The sequence below is a fragment of the Podarcis gaigeae genome (genome assembly GCF_964106915.1).
Source record: "Podarcis gaigeae genome assembly, chromosome: 2".
In the NCBI taxonomy this organism is placed as follows: Eukaryota; Metazoa; Chordata; class Lepidosauria; order Squamata; family Lacertidae; genus Podarcis; species Podarcis gaigeae.
This window is the reverse complement of record NC_139679.1, coordinates 69,071,131-69,094,149: the sequence shown is the minus strand read 5'-3', so window position 1 is coordinate 69,094,149 and position 23,019 is coordinate 69,071,131. Positions and strand designations below refer to the sequence as shown.

Genomic DNA, 23,019 nt, shown 5'->3' with positions numbered 1-23,019 from the left:
ACCTGGCACCTTCATTATGCAGTTTTTACCCTGACCTTTGAACCCTAAGAGTGATATTTGCAGGACCGACCCCATTAATGTGGCTGTAATTTGTCTCAGACTGTTTTTACTAGTATATTTTAAATTACTAGGACATTATGGTGAAGGGCTGGTAACAAATGGAATGAGCAATACTTGTAAGGACATCAGCACTTGCAAAGTGGGAGGTGAGCATTACAGTGGTACCTCGGGTTACAGACGCTTCAGGTTACAGACTCCGCTAACCCAGAAATAGTACCTCGGGTTAAGAACTTTGCTTCAGGATGAGAATAGAAATCATGCTCCGTTGGCGCAGCGGCAGCAGCAGCAGCAGCAGCAGGAGGCCCCATTAGCTAAGGTGGTGCTTCAGGTTAAGAACTGTTTCAGGTTAAGAACAGACCTCCAGAATGAATTAGGTACTTAACCCAAGGTACCACTGTAATTTGCTGCAAGTATGGAAAGAGGAAACTGCTGTCATCGGTTTCCCAGGTCAGATAGTTGTGGCAAAACAGGTACATGTGCCACACTTTGCAAGTGATGAGGTCCTTATGGTTTTTCCAATGGGGAGGTAAATTACATCAAAAAGCATCCTGCACAAAGAAGCCTTCAGATGTAAAAAGTTTCTAAACACACCACCTGCATCAAATAGTGTGGAGTCCACATTATATCCCAAACACAGTTTTTCTCTCTCATATACATACGTCCTTTCTCTCTTTCTCATACAAACACACATGCACACACATCCTCACTGTCATGCACAGGCCACCAGACTCTCCTAATAATAATTGTATTCTCTGCCTCAAAATATATATTCTTTTCCAACAATGCAATTCCCTCTCTTTCACCCACCCACACAGAGTCTACCAAAAGCCATATGTTCAGGCTCTATCACATAAAACGGACACGTATAGAGACATACACACCCACAGTTTCTCCCATGCCGATTATCTCAAGCACAGCAAGCTCTCTTCCTCTCCCACAATTTGTAGAGAAAGAGACCCTCTCTCATTCCCTCCCTCTGTTTAGAATTGCTCCACTGTCTCCTAAACTTCATTTTGTGTGTGTCTGCGCATTAAGGCCACTAAAATTCCAAAATGGGGGGGGGGGGGAAGAGCACGAAGGTGCATGTGAAGGAGTATTCTGAGGGTCAGTTCACAGGACCATCAGGCAAATGGTGATGGGTGGAAACCATCACAAAATTCCTAGCGATCCTTGCTCCCTGCCTGTGGCTTTTATGCAATGCGAAGGTACCATCGCACCAGGATTGTATGTTTCACATTCTGCCACAGATTCCTACTGAGAGTGGTTTTCAGTGTGGTGTCAAATCAATATAAAATTGTGTCAATACTGATGCCTGTGCATGAACAGTTCATCCTGGGTGGACAACCCACCTCTGAACTATCTCAAGTGGATTTCTTTCAGCCACCACATGCACAATGGCTGTGCAAATTAACCTTTGGAAAAACTGGAAATACAGGATGATTTGAAAATCTGCATTGGGGTTGGACTAGATAGCCACCAGGGTCCTTCCAGCTCTAAAATCCCATGATTCTATAACCTCATGACATTCTGTGAGCCTGTGAGCCCAGCTAAATAGGGCTCCTAAGAGTGAGAAGCACCATCTGGTCACACTGCACAAGTTGCAAAATGGTGTGGGAGGAGAGACTCCATTTGGAAACCAGCCCCACAGTGGTCTGGGTCTAATCTTTAATCTCCAAGGAACCACCAGTAATGTGGCCTTCAGCACCTGCCCAGACTTCTAAAGGAATTTTTCATCTCGGTGCTCTAGGAAGAGAGCTTAAGAAGCCAGAAAGATTTGAATTTTTAGCATAGGTAGATTTGAGGTTGTTTGGCACACCGCATTGCACCAAACACCAAGTTCAGCAAAAAGTTACAAAGGAGAAAGGCAATAAGTACTATGCTTACACTAAAAATGTTCAACTACCATACCAAAACATGTTAATTTGGCAAACCACCTTGTAGAATTCTTTTTTGTTTTGTTCTAAGGACAGGTCTGTCCAACCACCAACAGATGCACTCTCCGTAAGAGAGTGTCTTGCAAGTGAGTGAGTACGTCCGTGTCCTTCTCTTTAACAGGATGGACAGAATAGGAAAAACAAATTCTTGGCCCACTTGGACCTGGATGCAGGCTCCCTCTTTTAGAAAGAAGACTAGTCACATTATTTTAAGTTCAGCTCTTTAATCCACGGCTGACTGGTTCCTTCGAATTTGCCTTATTTCAGCTGCCACAGCTATTGCCCATCTAGTGCTACTGTCCCCAGTACAGAGGAGTTGCTGGAAATCATAAGAGGGGAGGGTGCTTCTGTGCCCAGGTACTGCTTGTGTGCTTCACATGGAAATCTAGCTGGCCACCATGAGAACAGAATGCTGGACTAGATGGACAACTGGACTGATCTGGCAGGGCTATTCTTAAATTAATTTTAATCCTCCCTCTATGCACCTTAATTCAGTCACTAATGAGAAGTGATCTCACTGTCAGCCTGATTCTCTACAGATGGAAATTAAAGGATAGTAAATGAAACAAAGACACAATCAACTACTTTTGGAAAGAGTCGCCAGCCAAGCTATGACTAGTGTTTGTGGTTTGCATCACATGAGTAATCTAGGATGAGACTATATTAAATAAGCTTGCTTTGTTTACATTTTGGGAGACAAGCATATGGCCAGGTGTGATGGAGCCATAATGTGTATTTAATAATGTATCCAGGTGGTGATATATGGAAATACAAACACACATGCATGTAAGTGGTGCATGAAGAGTGGAGATTCTGAATTGACAAACAGGATGTGTAACAGAGAAACTATTACAGAAACTATGCCAAATAAATGATTATATGGGTGTGTGTGTGTAAAAGAGAGAGGGAGAGAGAAGGGGAATTGAGGCAGGTGGAAGATGGAGCTAGAGACACGATCCTTGGTTTGTAAGGATTCACTAGGCTCAGCTCCAAATCCCATATTCAGTGCTGGGGCTGAAGTTCTAGAAGATGTAATTAAGGAGAGAGGGTCTCTGAGCATGAACAGAACACAAAACCACAACTGATGTTACAGCAACTGCTGACAAGTGCATGCACAGAAAACCAATGTGGGTGCATGAAAAGCTGAAGCGTAAGTGTCAGCACTTGTTATCACGTCTGAACCAGCTCTAAGTGACCACAGGCCCCCTCTGCATCTCCAGAATTACAGGGGAAGGACTTCTAGACTAGAAAGTAGAGATTCCAGGTAGGTTTGAGCCCAGGACTTCTCCCCACACCCCAAAAATTAAGAGTGGTGAGCCAGAGTTTCACAAGTGACACAAGGATCCTACACAGTGCCCAGATGCCAAATGGTGCCCGATAACTGTTAAACAGCAAAAGTGGCTAATGGCATATCACACATATTCCAAGAGTGGTGCATGACATGTCAGAATGAGTAGGAGAAAGATGTATGCAGTATTATATAAAAACAGCAGTTGTATACCTCCTGTAAATTATGCACCATAGGACATGTGAGGAAGCATGCATGAGAGAATTTAAAACAATGCAAAGGAGTTAGGTGTTAGATTAGGTTATATTAACTGACTTTGACACTGGAGGTACATGGAGTGTCCCTGTGCATTGGAAGCCATAGAAAACAGGATGTGCATGACTGAGATGTGCAGCATTGCATTCCATGGGACTACATGCACACAAAATGTAACACATCAGTGTTGTATGGCAGCTGTGTTCATAGGATGTCATTTGTTGTGCACTGTGTGGAACAATGGCATCTTGATGTTGAAGAGAGGGGGGCTGAAAGGGTTGAAGAATTATGTCTGCTTTAGATGTGCATTTGTGAGATGTTTCTTTTTTCAAGGAAATTATGCAGAGGATTATGTGTGCTGGGGAAAGAACTAGGCGAAATAAAATGGAACAAGCAGCCGGGAGAGAGTGAGAAAGACTGGAGAGATATAGCTAGGGATGTTTCTGCTTGATATTGTGAGTCAAATGTATGATTTAATGTACATTTTCATAAGTGTTGCTTGCATCATTTTTTCATTTTTTTCGAAAAAAGAAAAGTCTCAAAGGTTATTTAAGTGTCATGTGTGTGAAAATTGCCCTTCTGTGTATGTGCACAAACACATTCCACACACTTTTAATCCCCTGGAATTAAAACGACCTAGTCCAATTAACCTCAATGCATCTAAATGGGAACCTGGGCTTAAGCGGATTCCTAGGGATCAGTCCCTGCAAAGTGTCTGTAATGCCTGCGTGTGCCTGAGATACACAGTGTGTAAAAAACTGCGTGCGTTCGTGTTTGTGTGTGGAAAGAGAATCCTTTGCTGGTTAGCATATCTGCCTTCTGGGGCTGTTGGTTCCGGCACCTGGTGCATTTAGTCAGGAACTCCGGCAGCCCTCCTTGCCCCGGGGATGAATGAATGCAGCCCGTCGAGTTTGCCCTGCCTTTGCACGCTTTACTGCCCTCCGCTGAGTTTCTAAAGATCCCGAAGAGGGAAAGCAGAGCGGACCTGCGGCTGTACCAACCGCTAGCAGAGGAGCCCCAGCTGCTTCGGGAAGGACATGCAAGGGACCCAGCCCGAGTTAAGGGCGCGGAGAGACCACCAACCACAGGAGTCTTTGGTTTGCCCGCGCAGTAAGGAAGGCAGGCGCAAATCTTTGGCACAGTGACCATGACTCGAAAATCTAACTTGCTTCGGTTCCCACCGGTGGAACTTGAGTGGCCAAGGGTCAAAGTCCCTCTCTGGAAGCCTGTCGGAGAGGTGAGCGGGAAAAAGAGGAGACTGACTAATAGACCGAGCAGGGGGTACTTGACCCGCTCTTAGCAAATCATCATCATCATCATCATCATCTTCTTCTGCGCGTTTCCAAATGACACTACACTGACGACCCCGAACCGTGCCCTGCGCCAGCGAGCGGGAGGGAAGCCACGAGAAAACTTGCTTTGCTTTTCATCCCTTCAAGCACACATGGATGGCTGCTCCCCAGCCCCAGCCCCGCCGCGACAGAGCCCACACAGAGCCAGAGAGCGAGGAGGGCTCCTCCTGCCCCACTCGATCGCTGGAGCTGCGCGGCTGCCTAGCAAACAGAGATCTCCCAGGCAAGGGCAGAGAGCGAGGAACCAACCACTCGGTCGCAATCAGGTGCGACCGCGATCGGCCAGAAGACCATGGAGCTCTGGCGATCATCCCCGGCGGATTTGCTTCAGCTGCAAAAGCGGGCAAGGTCCTGGTTCGGTCCGGGGTAGTCTGCTAGCTGGCTAGAAACTGCCTCTGGGGCTGAGACAGAGGCGCCCGCAACCTGTGGGTCAAGTCCCAGAGGCAGGCGATGGGCGCAGAGGGGTTCCGAGGATTCCTGGGAGTTGGCGTGGCGTGGGCGGGTGTGCGCCCACTTGTGGGTTTCTCTCCGCATTTCCTTGAGGTAGGTCTAGTGTACCATGCGCGGGCGTCTCTGGAAGAACGCATGTGTGTATGTGACTTAGCTCGCGTATGGTTTAGCGCCACATGGCACCCCCTCGCTCCCAAGTTCACCCCCTTCCCTAGTACCAACCCTCCCGCTCCGACTGGGCGGCGAATAACGCACGGCTGTCCCTAATCTTCTACCCGCGCACCCCACCTTAGCCAACCGTCATCCGCACTGCCGAGTTATTAACATGCAGAGCAGGAGACCGGCGGGCGCCCGCGGCTCCGCTCGGACGTTCAGGGCTGGGCAGCGGGCAGAGATCGCCACCTGCTGCGGCGAGTCCCTGAAGCCTCCGCTCCGTAGGCGAAGCCCGGAGAGGGCAAATCAGCACTTGGACAGCTCCCTCCGCAAAACCTCCCCGCCTCACACAGCGCGTGCTTCCGGGGAAAGACCCAAAAACAGATCCCAAAACGCAGTGAAGACTGAGGGGAAGGCAGGGGGCAGCTGGCTCCCTAGGCCAACCGTTTCTTTTAAACAGGGTCACGCTCGTAGTTCCTTTCTGAATGTAAGGTAGACGGGGAGACCTAGTAGGGTAGCGCCCCTTGCTGCGCCCACACAGATCCCACCCTCCTTTTCTCGGCTGCAGATAGAGGTGGCTAGAGAAAAAATACCCCACTGGCTGCCGAGGACCCACCGAGTTCCCTAAGACCACCACCCGCGATCTTCGCGGTTCCTCCTCAGCCCCTGCGGGATCCCGTTTTCACCTCCGCGCCCGGGGAGCTGTCCCTTCAGCACCACGCCACCTGTCCCTCCCAGACGGGCTCACTCACCAGCGGCGCTCCAGAAGCCCGTGGCCAGCTGCGGAGAGGTGCTGCTCTCTCAAGTCCTGCGCGCAAAGCCCGCCTCCTGTCTCTTTCCCGTAGCCTGACGACGGCACCTCTCGAATCACTCCTCTCAAACCCTGACGCGCCTGCCTGTCTCTCCCCGCGCTCCTTGACGGAGTGGGTCGGCTCACGCTCAGGTTCCTACAGGCGGAACCTTCCTCTGCCTCCTCTGCTTGGGAACCAACGCGTGTCTTTCTCTCCCTCCTCCCCCACCCGCCTCACTCCCTTCTTCGACAGTGTTTACCCAAAGGAGGGCTTTCCTCCTTCTCCCTATCCACCCCTCCCAACCTTCTCACCACAAATGCATCGCGGCTCTGTCTTGACCTTCCAAGCATCGTCCCCTAATGAGCTACTTTATTATTCCTGTCATCTCCACCCATCTGGCTGACTAATATTAATCACGCTCCGATGCGAGAAGCAAAAACAGCGTCTACCTCGTACTGGGTGGTTACTTTGCTCACCCCTGCTGGTCCAGCAATTAGGTGCTGAGAAGAAAGGAGGGGGCATCATGATCTGGCAGGGACCTCTTGTGGGGGAAGGACCATCAGTTTATCTTCGGTGTTGGATAACAGTGTAGAGAGCTAGTAGAATTCAACTGTTCCAGCGACTAAAGTACCAAGGTAAACCCTAGTCTCTTTACAAACAGTAAAAAATGAGTGCAAAAATGGCTTTGTATTGGGGAAATACTCTTGGAAAGAAAGAGAAAGAAAGAAAGAAAGAAAAAAGGAGGCAGGGGAGAAACAAGCTACTTGGCTGGATTTGGGAAGCCTGCTAGTGATTTTAAAGAAAAACAAAGATCTCATTTAGGATAAATCAGAAAGAAAGGAGGGGGAAGGTTCCAATGAAATGAAACGATTCAGAGTTGGTATTCTATTCCTTGAATCACTCGATTCAAATAAACCTACCAAACAAGACACAACTCTTTCCAAACAGGAAAGAGTGCATTCCGTCCATTTAAATTCAAGGTGCTATCTGGACATTTAAAATGGGAAGCCAATGAGTTCCTGTTGATGCTGGATTTGAATGTAGGAAATTGGATTCAGTCCCAGTTCAACAGGGTTCACTGGATGGATTTGGGCATGCCATTATCTTTCAATCTCAGTTTCCAATCTGTACAACTGGAATAGTAATAAATGCTCACATTATAATAGGGTTATTATAAGAAGGCAAATGCAGTACATTCACCATGGAAAGTGCTATGTAAGTAATTTCAGACCATTTTTTTTACTGCGGGGTTATTCATTCCCTCTTACTAAAAGGCTAACAAGGTGTTTGGCCACACTGGGATGCACAGAAGTCTTCTATAACAGCTGTAAAATGAGCATAGGAGCATAAGAAACTATCTCATACCAAGTCAAGCCATTGGTCTATCTAGCTCAGTATTATCTACACTGACTGACAGCCTCTCTCCAGGGTTTCAGACAGGGGTCTCTCCCAGCTCTAGCCAGAGATACCTGGGGCTTTATGAATACACTGAGCTATGTCCCTTCCTCACCTCCAAAGGCAACTTCAATAGCACATGCAGGTTGGGCTCCACTGCTTCTGAACACATTGCATTGCTGGCGCTAACAGGAGGGAGAAGGGGAGGGTTGAGGTTTAGGGAGTTTGGGGCTGTACAGGCATGTAATGGCAACAGCATGCAATTGGCTTCACTGCGTCATGCCACACTGTCACCAAATTTGGAATCATACTGGATTTTAGAAGGGCCAATATAGAGATCTTGACATGGGCTCATTCTGCACACCAGGAACCCCTAGACAGCAAGAGCCATAGCTTCAATTGTGGCTTTTATCAACAACAGCGTACTTAGCATAAATATGTGTCTACTTCCACACACAAAGTGAGATCTAAAACAACACTTCCAAGTCCCTAGACTGTTAAGCAGGCACAAACAAATATTTACTTTGCCAGGGGTGTCTGGATAGAAAATAACCCATGGTATTACATGTGCAATCCATTCCATATTGCCATCTGTACAGAACACAAAGTGAGATGCTACAACCTCTGAACAAAAACTGCTTTCAAATCCTAGGATCAGCAGATCCTGGCTCAATGAGGCAGAATATAAGCCACATCTTTCTGTCTGTAGCCCCACAGCCTATTCTCAGTGTCCCATCAAATGAGCAACCCTTTATTTCTATAGTAATTCTTTCGATGTGGCTGCTGTCAAAGGTTGCCACCGATGCATTCTAACAAATGAAGAAGCAGCTTTAATTGCTCATGCAAAAGTGGTACTATGGAAAACTTTTTTTGGATGGATGTAGTTATTGAGTGCTCATGGTGCCATGATGACAAAATTGTGGAGAATATGACTTACCTGCCCAATTAAATGGGAAACATTCTCTCACTGCCCTTACTCCCTGTCCTCAATATTCCTGATAAACCAACTCCCAAATCTTGCTGTTCCATTATGCACCGTCTGGAATAGTGTCTTACAATCAAAAGATTACTTTCCAAACTTTGAATAATTAAAGTTACATTAGGCAAGAAAGGTATGCAACCTTTGGATCTCCCACACTGGTTTTCTGACAATCAATCCATAGAGTATCATCTCCTCATGTCTATGAGCTGAGCCAAGTGAATTACATTGATCAATTCAGTTATGTTAATACAAAAGCACCGTCAAGTTCAGCAGCAGAATCCTGGATAACATGGTTCTAGTTTTCTCCCCCCCAACACCAAACAAAAAGTTTTAAAGCAAGATTTTCAGTTTGCACAAAATATAAATAAATAAAATATGATGATGATGATGATGCAGGAGTTAGATAATTATTCTTTTCATCCCCTTCAATAATTCTGACAAGTTGTATAGCTTCCCATTAATATTTGAGTTTGACATTTCTATTACAGAGCATGGCTACAATCCAATTTACGAACAAAAACACATGAATTAACCAGCCTTTATACCAGCCTCTGTTGGTCTGCCTTCCCTGGCCCTATGCTTCCCTCCCTAAATTTATATCCCAACTGTGTGTGCAGAAAATGTTATATGCATGCTAGTCCTTTTATATTTAAAACCCATCATCCTCTGAACAGCCACACCGCTGAGTCACTGTGATGAAATACGACTGTTCTGTACTTTACAATGATTTATACTAGATATTCCCAAGCTTTAATTTTTATTTACTAGCGGAACTAACAACTTGCTGGAAGGCCCATATTTCAGATGCTTTTAATGATCCATGGCCCTGCCTTAGACACTGGGAGCTAATCAGTAAAGCTAATGACAATGTGGGGATCCTTTTTTTTTTTTAAAAAAAAAATGTGGACAGAATTAAAATGTCAAAGAAAGCAAATCTGTTGATAAAGAGGGAATGATGTTTATACATTGACCTGCTGTGTTCCCACATGTCATTTAATTTGCATTTCACTACAACAGATAAAAAACCCAGTGAGTGCATTTGCCAAGGCCAGATTACCTTACAGACTCAGCAATCACATCACTACAATGCATTATTTCAGATAAGCTATGTGCATTTGTGTGTGTCCGTACATTTCTGATCATTTGAGCTTGTGAGCAAGGATGCAGACCTGAAGATCTGTAAATGCAGGTCTCTTTTTGTTCCCATGTAACAGGGTGTGTCCTTGTGAGAGTGCATGATGATGTGAGTGCCTGTTTACATTATTTGTGAGAAATGGACGTATTCTGAAGGAGCGTCTCCTCCCCCATCATTCTGCCCGGATGCTGAGGTCCAGCACCGAGGGCCTTCTGGCGGTTCCCTCACTGCGAGAAGCAAAGCTACAGGGAACCAGGCAGAGGGCCTTCTCGGTAGTGGCGCCCGCCTTGTGGAAATCCCTCCCATCATATGTCAAAGAGATAAACAACTACCTGACATTCAGAAGACATCTTAAGGCAGCCCTGTTCAGAGAAGTTTTTAATGTATAACATATTAGTGTATTTTTGGTCTTTGTGGAAGCCGCCAAGAGTGGCTGGGGAAACCCAGCCAGATGGGCGGGGTACAAATAATAAATTATTATTATTATTATTATTATTACTCTATTCGTACCTTGGTTTTTGAACAGCTTAGTTCCCGAATGTTTTGGCTCCTGGTTTGCTAGCTATTTTTGGAAGCTGAACGTCTGATGGGGATTCCTGCAGCCAATCAGCAATTTGGTTTTTGAACATTTTGGAAGTCGAACGGACTTCTGCAACGAATTCTGTTCGACTTCCAAGGTATGACTGTATATGGTTTTTATACTTTGACTGACAAAATGACCATCACTATGATGGCCTCTCTGTGTGAAGGAAATCCTGCATATGGCAGATGAAGTATTGTACATCCTCCCATGTCCCTGTTTGGAGTGTAGGCACCTAGTGGCAAGGATAATGGCAGATTTTTCAGTGGGAAGGCTTCTTATTGCTGCATGCTGAAGACCTGTGGAGAAGCAGAGCTGTTGCATCTACCTATGGGAGGTGGGGATGGTCCTCTGAGTGGGAGTAATGGGTGGGTATTTTGTTGGCCAAGGGCTAGCTGGGAAGGGACAGGGCGAGGAAAGGGCTCTATAGTGCTCTGGGGCATCTTATGGCACACAGGCAGGCTGGACGTACCGTATTTTTTGCTCTATAGGACTCACTTTTTCCCTCCTAAAAAGTAAGGGGAAATGTGTGTGCGTCTTATGGAGCGAATGCAGGCTGCGCAGCTATCCCAGAAGCCAGAACAGCAAGAGGGATTGCTGCTTTCACTGCGCAGCGATCCCTCTTGCTGTTCTGGCTTCTGAGATTCAGAATATTTTTTTCCTTGTTTTCCTCCTCCAAAAACTAGGTGCGTCTTGTGGTCTGGTGCGTCTTATAGAGCGAAAAATACGGTACATGCTGGAAGGGTTAGAGCATGCCATTCATGGTTAATGCGCTATTGTAAATGCCATATCTTAACATGACACGAGGAACACAGACAGCATCATATGCTATTTGGAAACAAATCTTAAATTCACTGCCTGATTCCAAGGAATGTGCACAGATTGCTTACAATATCTGCTTTTCCCAGGCGCCATCTGTGACTCAAATCAAAATACACTCAGTTAATTGATGGATTAATCCAAGAAACAAACTTCAGTTCTTTATGATGAAGTGCTTACTAATTTGTAGTACTACATGAATAACATTGCGGTCGTAGTAGTTGTGGTTGCAGTGTAAACTGTGAATCTAAAGTACCATGCACACTGATGGCCCTATATTAATGTAGTAGTAGGCATGTACGCATGCGTAAGTTGGTAGTGCATACCCACATTTGTGGTATATATTGTTGAGGCAAACAGAGTATGCTATGGAAGTTTCTATACCAATATGCTACTGTGTTTTATTATACCCTTTGTTGAGTAAAACATTTCCCAAGCCCCCAAGAGGCAGTTCACTCAGTGTCAGGAGTGGGTGTAATTGAGTGATAGACCTGGGAGTCTTTGACTTTCCTCACTAGCATTGTATGTAGCCCCAAGAGCACAGAGGATTGTGCTAAAAGGCAGGTCAGGACTGGAGCAGGCTTCTATCTCCCCACTCCCCAAATGGCTTTCCCCTCTGACTCTGCAAAAAGCTGCTCGTTCAAGCTGGCCTTTAGATATGATCCAGATACAAAGAGCACGCCAATACCTTGTGCTAGCCTGGTGCAATTTCAGACTTTTCCACAGTTTGAACAGGTGACTCTCATCTCATATCACAAGCTGCCTTTGGAAGTCCCTCCAGTTTCAAAAGCAGTTTGCCACACAGCAGAGCAGACTACTGCTAAAAGAAAAGGCAAGTCTAAAGCCCCCTTGGGCTCGTGCAACTTGTTTCACGGTTCTTTGGATCCTGGCTTCTATTCATCATCCACTCATTTATTCATACAATTTATATCCCACCTATTCCCCACAGGGCTCAAGGAAGCTCTTACCCAGAAACTCACAGTACCTTCAGTATAGATATAAAAAACAAAACCAAATCACATTCCTTGCTTTTCTCAGCAGGGAAATTGGCTGCTCTTCTTTCATGTAAGGGGCTTCCAGTTCCAACCTTCTGCCTTGGCATAATCATTACTTGAGACTTCTACTTAGAATGTGTCTGTATCAGTACATGCTGTCACTTTCCATCTCACTACTTCCTAGTTTGCCTCCTCATCACTCTCCTCTTTGTTCCTGGACTGCTCTTTGCACACGTGCAGCATGCTTGCATAAGATCCAGGAGAGGAATGACAAGGGATACAACATAACAAGGGGGAAATGTGATGCTTGAGGCAGCAAGCGAAGGTTCCTACTTGACAGTGGGCACTGCAGCATTTCAAGGCACCTATTTGCAAGTAGAGTCATGCATGGGTAGATACTGGAAATCAAGCCTTATGAGGAAAAGTTGATGGGGTTTGGTATATTTAGCCTGGAAAAGAGGAGTCTGAGAGGGGAGAGGATAGCTGTCTTCAAATACTGTACCTAAAGGGCTGTCACATGGAAGATGGAGCAAGCTGAACCCTAACCAATTGCTTCAAGGTACAAGAAAGAAGATTCCGACTAAACATCAGCAAGAACTTTCTGACCGATGGTAAGACCTGTTCGACAATGGACTGGAAGGTGATGGGCTCTCATGCGCTGAAAGTTTTTAAGCAGAGGTTGGATAGCCAGCTGTCATGGATGATTTAGTTGTGATTCCTGCATTGCAAGGGACTGCACCAGAAGATCTTTGGGATCCCTTCCAACTCTACAATTTGATGATTCAAGCTTGCCAGCTCATTTGACAAGCAAAAGCACAACAAAACCTCTACCTGGACTTGGCATAAAATTAATAGCAAAGTGGGAATGTTAGTAGTTCATGGGGAAAAGGTTGGAAACTGAGCTCTTGTTAGGGACACCACTGGGATGAAGTGAAACATCCCAGACACAGACATACCACAGCAGCAAATAATTTGTTAGTCATCTATCAGCCAGTTTTCTATGAGAAACCATGATATGGTGAAAATGCTACTCTGTAATAAAGAAGGAGCTAGTGATCATATTTATTTTTCTAGGGCAGGCAAGAGGGAGATGAGAAAAAGGACTCCATCAGCTAGTGTTGTAACCTCAGGCTTGCCAACATTTCAATTCTCTACCTTCAGCCAATGATACTGTTGCTGCTGGAGCATTTTGCTTAATGACAGGTGCCTATGGCATGGCTGAGTAAGTAGAGCAATCAGTGGGCAATGAAAGCATTGATCCTTCTGGTAATGGCTGAAGACTCGAAGACTCATGGTGACGTGCACTCGTGAAGGGGGGATTGTTAAAACTGGGGAAGGGTCTCAGCACTGCACAGTATCCAAGAGTACGACTGCCACTTCACTACCTCCCTCTCTGGCTATCAGGCTGAACTGTCAGAAAACATCAGTCTAACAAAGGCTATAATCTTCCTGAACTAGCGAATCAGTGTCAGAACAGTTAGTGCTCAGAGGCAATAGGAGAAACTTTGGAGGGGGGGGGAGAGAAAAAGGAGGAGGGCCAGAGATGGGGTTCCATTTTGCACACACTTAATGGAACAGAAATAGCACAGAAAGAAGCTAATCACAGGGACAAGTGGGGGAATGATCTTGCAATTACCTGCTCTGTCAGCTTCCCAGACACATTAGGGGCTGTTGGCAAAAAAATCTCTCTAGCTCTCTCTTAATTTTTTAAAACACTCTTAAATGCCATCTCCTTCCTCTGTTCCAGGAGCAGGCACTGGCTGAGAAAGCTGTGCAGGGAAATGTGACCTTGGCAGAGTTGGGGAATGGGTTAGAGGCAAGTTGGCCAGGGAAGGAAGCAGCAACAAGAAGAAACAGGATGAGGGTTGTGCCACTCGGGATTGGATTATGTTAAGTTTGCATCCCATTGGCCAAACACTTTCAAAATGCAGGTTTGGTCACAGTGTACAAAGGGAGCCTCCCCCGATTGAAAAGAAAAGGGGCTGAAGTGAGAACCACCTGGTTATGTAACTCTCATTGGTGACAGCCAGGCTTATGCAAGAGACCAGTGTCCTCTGACTTTCTGAGCCTTTGCAAAATATGAGCGTCTCGGTGACCCTGCAATATGCTTTCAAATTCAGATGGATTGCTGCCTTGAATTCCCGACAACTCACACAGGCATCCCAGAAGACTCCATTGACAATTAATGTCCAGTATGCCAACTGAGAGGTCCACAGGAATATCTACAGGGTTGCATTCCCCTTATACCCATCTCTAGATCAACATTGTGAAGCAGAGTCACCAAAGCAGTGTCAGTTTCAACCCCTCCCCAAGGAGAATCCAAATTGGAACAATTCCAGATACTCTTAGGGTGAAACTAGACATGACGGGGCAGTTATTTTAGTATCTATTTATTGTATTCACATCTCACCTTTTCTCAAAGGATCCTGAGATGGTGTACATGGTTATCTCCCTCCTCATTTAATCCCCAATACAACCCTGTGAGGTAGGTTAGGCTGAGAAACAGTGACTGGCTCAGTGTCACCCATAAAGAATTATGTTTGTAGTTCATGTGGTTGGCCCATTTCAAAGTTGAAAGCAGGGAGTGGTGGTGGTGGTAGAGCAGGTCCTAATTTTTACAACAAAACACATATGCAGATGAGAGCTAATTCTCCATGGTCTTTCAGGGCAGATCCTTTCCTCCACAGTCATGCTCACTTCTGGCATCAGAGCAAGGTGTTGCAGGGTGTTGCCCTTTGTTTTATTGGAAGGCAGGCAGACCCAGCTGTAAGGTTAAAGCAGATCCCTTTACTTAAGGTGATCAGCCATTACATGTTACAAATGGAAGCAAGGATGGGGAAAACAGAAACTAAACTCACAACTTAGCGAAGCGCCCCCCCGCATTAGTCCTTTAGTGGCTTTTTCTTTTCAGTACAGTACAGTTCAGTACAGTCTACTACAGTCTGATAATCTCATGCCAAAGTTCTGAGTCAGTCTCAGGTGGCTTTCAAATCTGCAAAAGGACAGATTATCAGACTGAATTAATCTGAATTAATCTGATAGCAAAGATAGCTTTTACTGAAATAGGTAGATGTGCTATTCTAATGGAAACTCTGGAGGGTAGGACCCGAACCAATGGCTTCAAGTTACAAGAAAGGAGATTCCCACTAAACATCTGGAAGAACTTTCTGGACTCCCTTGGAAGGTGGTGGACTCTCACTCATTTGTGGTTTGTAAGCAGAGGTTGGATGGCCATCTGTCTTGGATGCTTCAGCTCAGATTCCTGCACAGCAGGGGGTTGGACTAGATGACCATCAGGGTCCCTTCCAACTCTGCAATTCTATGATTCTATAGGTGTTGCCTTTGCTGTATTTCAATGCCAGACCATTTGAGCAAGAGAACAGAAAGCACTGCATATAAGAACAAAAGCCCTACCCACCTAAAAAAGCAATCAATCCAGCAATCATCAACACATTCATTGTTATGAATGGGAAAACTCAGTTTTTGCAGGGCTGACAACCTTTGCAAGAGCAGATTGGGTGCCTTGCCTGTATGCATCACTCACTGCTGTGCTACTGTTCACATTCCAGCCCTGAACTCTGGGATATTTTGCAACTTCACAGCCAGACAGCTATGGGCCAACTGACATGTTCCCTGGGAGATTTTTAATTGGATTTCCTGATTCCCCTCCCCCCCAGCCTGTAATGTATCAGTGGGGGAAAGAGTTTTTGACTCTGCTTTTCTCAATCAAAATTTTCCCATGCAGACTGCTGTTTGCCTCATGAGGATATATTCTACCAGAGGACAAACAATTTTGTGTGGGTGTTGATTGGAAAACTGGCCACAAAGGGCTTTACTTTAAGGGTAAAATATACCCTCTTCCCAATTATCGAGACTTCATTTGTGTTTGGGTGTATGTGGGAGAGATGAATGTGTATTTTGTGTGTGTGTGTGTGTGAGAGAGAGAGAGAGAGAGAGAGAAAGAGAGAGAGAGATGTTATGTGTGTGAGAGGTGGGTGTGAAATGCACATGTGGCCTGTGTGTGTGTGTGTGACAGATGTGTGCATGGTGGGTGTTTCTATAAGAAAGATGTAGGTGTGTCTGTGGTTGGTATGTATTTTTGTGTTGTTTGTGTGCTCATTGGATGGATCTGGTTTCTAATAGCATGAAACAGGGAGAAAAACTTACTTCACATCCTGCATATTTCTATTATACACCACGATCATGCCCCACCTCCTTACTTGCCCTTTCTTTAAATTAAAAATATTCAAATGTGTAATCTTTTCTCTTAGGGGATAGGCTCCATCCCCCTGATCATTTTGCTTACCCTTTTCTGAACCTTTTATAGCTCTACTATCACCTTTCTGAGGTACAGCAACCAAACCTGAACTAAGTGTTCCAAGTGTGGTCTTACCATAGATTTGTATAATGGCATTATGGTACTAAGAGAGTTTTATTTTCTAATGATCCCTAACATGGACTTTGCCTTTTTTACAGATGCCATTCATTGGCTGAATGTCTTCATTGAGCTATTCACTATGACCCCCAAGGTCTATTTAGATTCCATGAGCATGTATGTGTGAAGCTACGATATTATGCATCAATGTGCAACACTTTAAACTTCCTTATACTGAATGGCATTTGGCTTTTAATGCCCATTTACCCAGTTTCAGAAGATCTTGTTTTGAACTCCTCGCAATTGCTTTTTGTTCTTACCAACCTGAACAATTTGGTTTCACCAGCCAACGTGGCTGCCTCACCCCTAACACCAGGTAATTTACCAACATGCTCTTTCATCTCTTCACCCTGTTTCCCTTCCCTTTTGAGACTTTACCCCTCTGCCTCCTTGCACCTCCATCTAGCAAGCAACGCCCTAGTGGCACCATCACTCTCAAACCAGAACCATGGTGCCAAATGAATGAAGCCAAGGAGAAATTTCAGCACCATCTTTGACAACGCTCTCCTCCTCTATCCCATCCCAGTGCTCAGTGGGGGAGGGGGAGATATCTGCCCAGCATGAGCTCCTTTTGTCGTGCAAATGCTGCCAGGCGGGTGCTTTTTTATGATAATTATTGTTGTTCTTTCTCTTCTGCTGCATGTTGGGTGGGAAATTACAGGCCTTTTTATTCTCTTGTGTAGCAAATATTTCCCTCCTGCTCTCATGCTAATTGCTTCCTTCCCCTTCACACTATTGTCCAAGGCTCATTGATAATCTAATCCCCTCTGCTCTCCCCACCAAAGGTTCGGGGACTAAGAAGCAAGGCTGGCCAGGTGAAGGCTGTTACTGGACAGCCTCAGGAAGCCCAAGAGTGGAAGAGGCTCCTTTTAAGCACTCCCTGAGGACTGCTTTACAAAACAACGCTTTAGACTCTTGCGGCCTTTATGATGGAAAAATAAATGCTCAAAGGACAAGCTCAGTCTAACAGAATTAGAAGGCAACAAAGGCTATCCTATCTTGTCCCGTACCAGATCTACACACACACACACACACACACACACACACACACACACAGAGAGAGAGAGAGAGAGAGAGAAAGAGAGAGAGAGAGAGAGAGAGAGAGAGAGAGAAAGAATAGCCCATACTGAGGGATCTATCTTCTGCTCACACCCTGCCACAGCCCAAATATGAAGATAGAGGTTGACTCACTTCTTAACACCTCCCATAAGATTGAATTTAGGTGACTGAACAGTCTAAAAACACTATTAACATATTGTCTTATATCTGGAGTTTTTATTATTTAGTAAAGCGATTGAGATACATATGAGTAAGAGGTTGCATGTTTCATAAGGTTTGATTATTTTATGTATTCAACAAGTATTTAGATGGAATTATACATAACTATATTTAAGTACATATCTTTATCATTTGAAATGATATTATACAATGCAACATCTTATGATATAATAGGATATGATTTGATGGGTAGAATCTATATCTTCACTGAAGGATGAGGTACATACTGTACTGCTTAAATCAGGTTTGGTGCTGTGTGTGACAAGTCAGTTTTAGCATTGCCACTGACACTTTTCAGGTGCCAAGCCCCATCTTTGGGGCAGATGGTGAAGCTTCCTTGTTCCATGTCAACGCGCTTCCAAAACACAACTGATTTGTGGCACAATTTATATTGCACGGATTACAGTAGTTTCAGGGCGCCTAAGTTGCAAGTGATGCAAAATCAAAGCTGAATTTGTTTCAGATTTCAAGATACACATATGTGAATGTAGACAGCATGACAGGGACCATCCACCAGAAATGAAAAGAATAATGTTACTGGGGAACTTCAGACCCCTTTTGGGACAAAACAGCCAGTTTCCCTTTCTTTGCACTTGAATAAATGTGTTTGTGTTATATGGCGGTATAAATAAGCAGGAAAACATTTGCTTCTTTGTAAAATTGGGGTCCCAGGACTTCATGGTGGATGTTCAGCTGAAAGGGGGGGGGAGAACTCTCACACCTTGCACCTGTACCTTCATTCCAATGCAAGTGTTTTAACTGGGATAGATAGGTACACCCTTGTTCTTCACATCACTGTATCCTGTACAATACCCCAACACTAACTCTGAATCAGCGAGGGCCTGCAGCCATGCAATCTTTCCTACACCGCAGCTGCCATTTGCAACAGCAGTCTACTTCTATTCCCCCTTCCTCCTGTTGCTGGGCATGCTCCATCCCTGGTTTTCATTTGAATCAGCAGGCAAAACAGATGAGAAAGCCGGGACCATTGGATTTGCACCAAGGAGGGGAGCGCTAGCCAGCTGGAGAAGGGCCTGGGCTGTGCGATTGGTTCGTTCCTTGAGGCCACCTGCCTTGGCGGGATTACAGGTGTACGCTAGGCTGTCTTTGTGCTTCTTTGTGAGGCTGGGGCTTTGTATTTCTCTCAACGCGTCTCCATCTGTGTAGGTGTGCGTGTGTGTGTCATGTGTGCATGTTGTGAGCAAATGTGTGCATTTAGCCACTAAGGCAGGAGATAAACAGCACACAAGATTGGGAGGAGAAGCTGTGTATTTGGAATATGCAAGTTCTAAAATGATGAGAAATTGAGGAAGGCTGTGCAACTGAAGGATGGGTACGGGTAAACTGAGTTGCCAGGGAGTCTTACTGCAAAGGAGGAAATTGGAGAAGAGAGAGAGAGAGATTGGTACACTGTATTGCAGCAAAGAGGAGCCTATGGCTTTCCAGATGTTGTCAGACTCCAACTCCCATCAGTTCCGGCCAGCACAGCCAATGCTCAGGGATGATGGGAGTTGTAGCCTGGCAATATGTGGAGGGCTGCAGGTTCCCTATCTCTGCCATACTGAGAATGAGAGCGACACATTTCATGGATCTTTTCTAGCTCTCTCTTCTAGCTTCATTAGGCCCACAATGTGCCCATTAAACACCTTGCCGAACTGCAAGGCACCTCCATCTGCTACATCCAGGCAACAGACTTGAATTATCCCCACCTGAACTGCCTGCTCTGCTCCTGACTTCCCCATTTCCCCCTTTCCTCCCTGCTTCTAAGCTCTATGGGGTTGCTGTGTCCCGTCCTCTTCTCCACTGTTAATGATTCACCTTGATGACAATTAGCAGCTGAAATGAGGCAATTGCGTGCCAGCCCATCCTGGCAGCCTGGGTGCAGCTGCCCGCCAAGGCCACCTTCTCTTTCAGTTATTTATCCCCAGACCTCTCCCCAAAGCAACCACTAAATGCAAGACCCTCTGGAAATAAAGCATCTCAGTTCTTTCCGAGAGGCACATGTGGCTGCATCCACAAGAGACCTTTAAAGCACATTCAAAGCAGATTCCTCCCACCACCAAAAGAGATCCAGGGGACAGAATTTTTTTAACGGTATTTGGAATTGTAGGTCTTTGATGGGTAAAAAATGCTTCCCAATATTTTGGGGGAGGGATGTGTTCTGAATATTCTTTGAAGGTCTGGTATGTACACTGCCACAGAGGGATCTCTCTCTCTGCTAGCCTAATCAACGTGGGATTTTTTGGGAGGGGATTGTTGCCTTCCATTACCCCAAGAACAGCCAACAGAGGCACTGCATCTTCTGATGCTGATATTCTACTTGGGGCAGGCTTCTGAGCCATGTTGACATGAGAAAGCCACCACACTGAAAAACTCACAACTAAGGCCTGTAGGACTTCGCACACGGTCTCTGATATAAAAACACCATGGAGATCTCAGAACCCAGAGGGCCTATTTTTGTGCTACTGAGCAGTGGAGGGAGGAAAGCCACAACAACTTCTAGAAACTCAAAGCTGCAGTTCATGTCAGCTGGGCCTGAGTTAGGGTGCTCTCCGTTTGAAAACATTACTCCAGGGATGAAGGGAAAGGAGCATATGGGAGAGAGACATTGACTCCTCCTCCCTCTTATGCTTTACTCCCCCCCCCCTCTCTTACTCAAAGCACTTTTCTCACATCCTGGCCTTTTAGATATAATCTGGTGCCTTGAGCAATGATGATTTGAGGGGAGGTAAGGAGGTAAGAGGAGGGAAGCTTCAGCACTTCTCTCTCATGTGCTCCCTGGAAAAAAAAAACTTGATATGTGAACAGGAGGATAAGAAACAGATCCATGTCTGCCACCATCCCATCTAATTTGAGCCTAAGAAGACAGGCAGGACAGAAAGGCACATTCACCTTTAGGTGGTGAAAAGTAGGCGTTTTGTGTGGGAATGAAGGAGATTTAGAATCTCCTGTCCTTCCACGCCCCAGAGTTCATTACTGGTTTTCTCAAAAGACAACATTTTGGATTCTTTTGACCAAACATTCTGCAGGCAGTTTTGGTGCCCTTATTTTATATAGCCAGGGTTGTATGTACTTTGCAATTCTGTGCAACTGCAGGTAAAATGTGATACTGGGTGTGAAATTCAGGTGCCCTGAACATACTGATGTTTCACTTCCCTGGAATCAAGTTTCTAGTCCTTGTAGGTCCAAAGACAGGCTTGAGAAGTGGTGTGAGCATTGCTTGGTGGAACCAGCTTTGTTTACACTAGTTGCAGGTTGGCATGAGACTGGAAGTACCTTGGCAAACTGGCTTCTATCCCTAGCTTCTAACCACCTCTCTACAAACATAAAGGAGGTGCCATTCCCAACAGAAGGGGAACATGGTCCTTTGTTTTTTGTTCATGAGTGATGCCACTGGGGATAACTATGGGAACCTGCGGCTCACTTCCTCTGCAAAGGAAGGTGCTTCCCAGGGACATCTGTCTGAATTAAACAGTCCTGTTCCTGAGGCTGGTGAAATATGACTTCTCTTCTGGTTATGGTGCTGTTGTTTTTAAAAAAGAGGAGCTAAAAAGACAAGGGCAAAAGGACACAGTGTGAAAGGAGGCAGGAGGGTAAAAGTGGAGGACCGTGCAGATATTATAGATCTCCAAAGGCACGGGGTCTGTCCCAGCAGCTGGGACTAGGAGGAATGCTTCAAATTATCGGAGCCCATTAGCCTCCAACTGCTCAGCCAGCCCTTTGGTACCTCTCAATAATCTGTGCTCGGCTATAAGAAACCTAATGGTGATTAATGGGGGGAGAGATGGCGGGTCGCTCCAGGAATTATTAAAAGGCCTGATAAATAGTCTCTGTGCCCCAGCGCTAATGACTGCTATTTGATGAAGGGCTGTGTTTTCAGTGCTTCGCCGTGCCCAGAGGCTAGAAACTGATCTGAATGATGCACAGGGAAAAGAACTCAACCCTGACTGTTGTGCCACGAAGGCAAACATTCAAGCAACCAAGTGCATGTTGGCTCCTGTTAAATAATACAGATTTATATATTTTTAAAGAAAGGCTCATAGGGGCTTTTTAATACTGAACAACATTGTGGCACAAATGGTTGGTGTTACTGCTCCAATTGGAGTAAAGAACATCACTCTGTGTTCTGAGAACAGCCTTTGCCATCATGGTGTCCTCTGGATGTTTTGGCACTGGCTGATGGGAGTTGCAGTCCAAAATATCCAGTGGGAACCAAGATGACACAATGGCTGTTCTCACAGCTTCCTTCAACCTCATTCAGCTTCATGCACAGATCTGGCCAGATCACCATTCAAATGCACTGACAGCAGCACCATGACAAATGTATGGGCAGATGCCAAGACCAGAGAGTTAATATGAGCCACCTGTGGGACTGGAGTCAGGTCCCACTGCTGACCCAAGAGCATTTGTTGTGATTCCACACCAGCCTTGGTATCTTAGAGCAGGTCCACATAGTTTCAAGCTGTCAACAGCTTTTCCAGCAAAAGTGCCAAAGAGAGTGAAAAGCTTGTTTTCCCCTCAGCTGACTTTTTCCATACTATGCAGTGACAAGTGCTTGATTGCTGTGACATGCACAGATGACAGGAAGCAGCAAACAATCCAGTTCCCTGGCATGTGACCTTGTACACAAGTAGCCTGTAACACAGACGCTGCTATGTCCATGTTTTACAGCCTCTAAAGGTAAAGGTAAAGGTACCCCTGCCCATACGGGCCAGTCGTGTCCGACTCTAGGGTTGTGTGCTCATCTCGCTCTAGAGGCCGTGAGCCAGTGCCGTCCGAAGACACTTCCGGGTCATGTGGCCAGCGTGACGAAGCTGCAGCTGGTGAGCCAGCACCAGCGCAGCACACGGAAACGCCGTTTACCTTCCCACTATAAAGCAGTCCCTATTTATCTACTTGCACTTAGGGGTGCTTTCGAACTGCTAGGTGGGCAGGAGCTGGGACCGAACAACGGGAGCTCACCCCGCCGCGGGGATTCGAACTGCTGACCATACGATCGGCAAGTCCTAGGCACTGAGGTTTTACCCACAGCGCCACCCACGTCCCTCTACTGGTAGTTTTTAGCCTTACTAAAAACTAACTACTAAAAACTAACTAACTGGTAGTTTTTAGCCTTA

General features: G+C 45.7%; 1 protein-coding gene across 4 annotated transcripts in view; it reads right to left on the bottom strand.

Annotated features, from left to right (window-relative positions):
* CPLX2 (complexin 2) overlaps positions 1 to 23,019 on the bottom strand; it is a 127,851-nt gene that overhangs the window by 29,652 nt on the left and 75,180 nt on the right. The window contains exon 1 of one of the 4 annotated variants that reach the window (XM_083726343.1): positions 6,595 to 6,697. The exons of 2 other annotated variants lie outside the window; for them this stretch is intronic. The gene's annotated coding sequence lies outside the window, so the exon portion shown is untranslated. Of the gene's footprint in view, positions 1 to 6,244; positions 6,564 to 6,594; positions 6,698 to 23,019 lie in introns of those variants that run through there. One more of the 4 variants, XM_083726340.1, reaches the window with a different exon arrangement.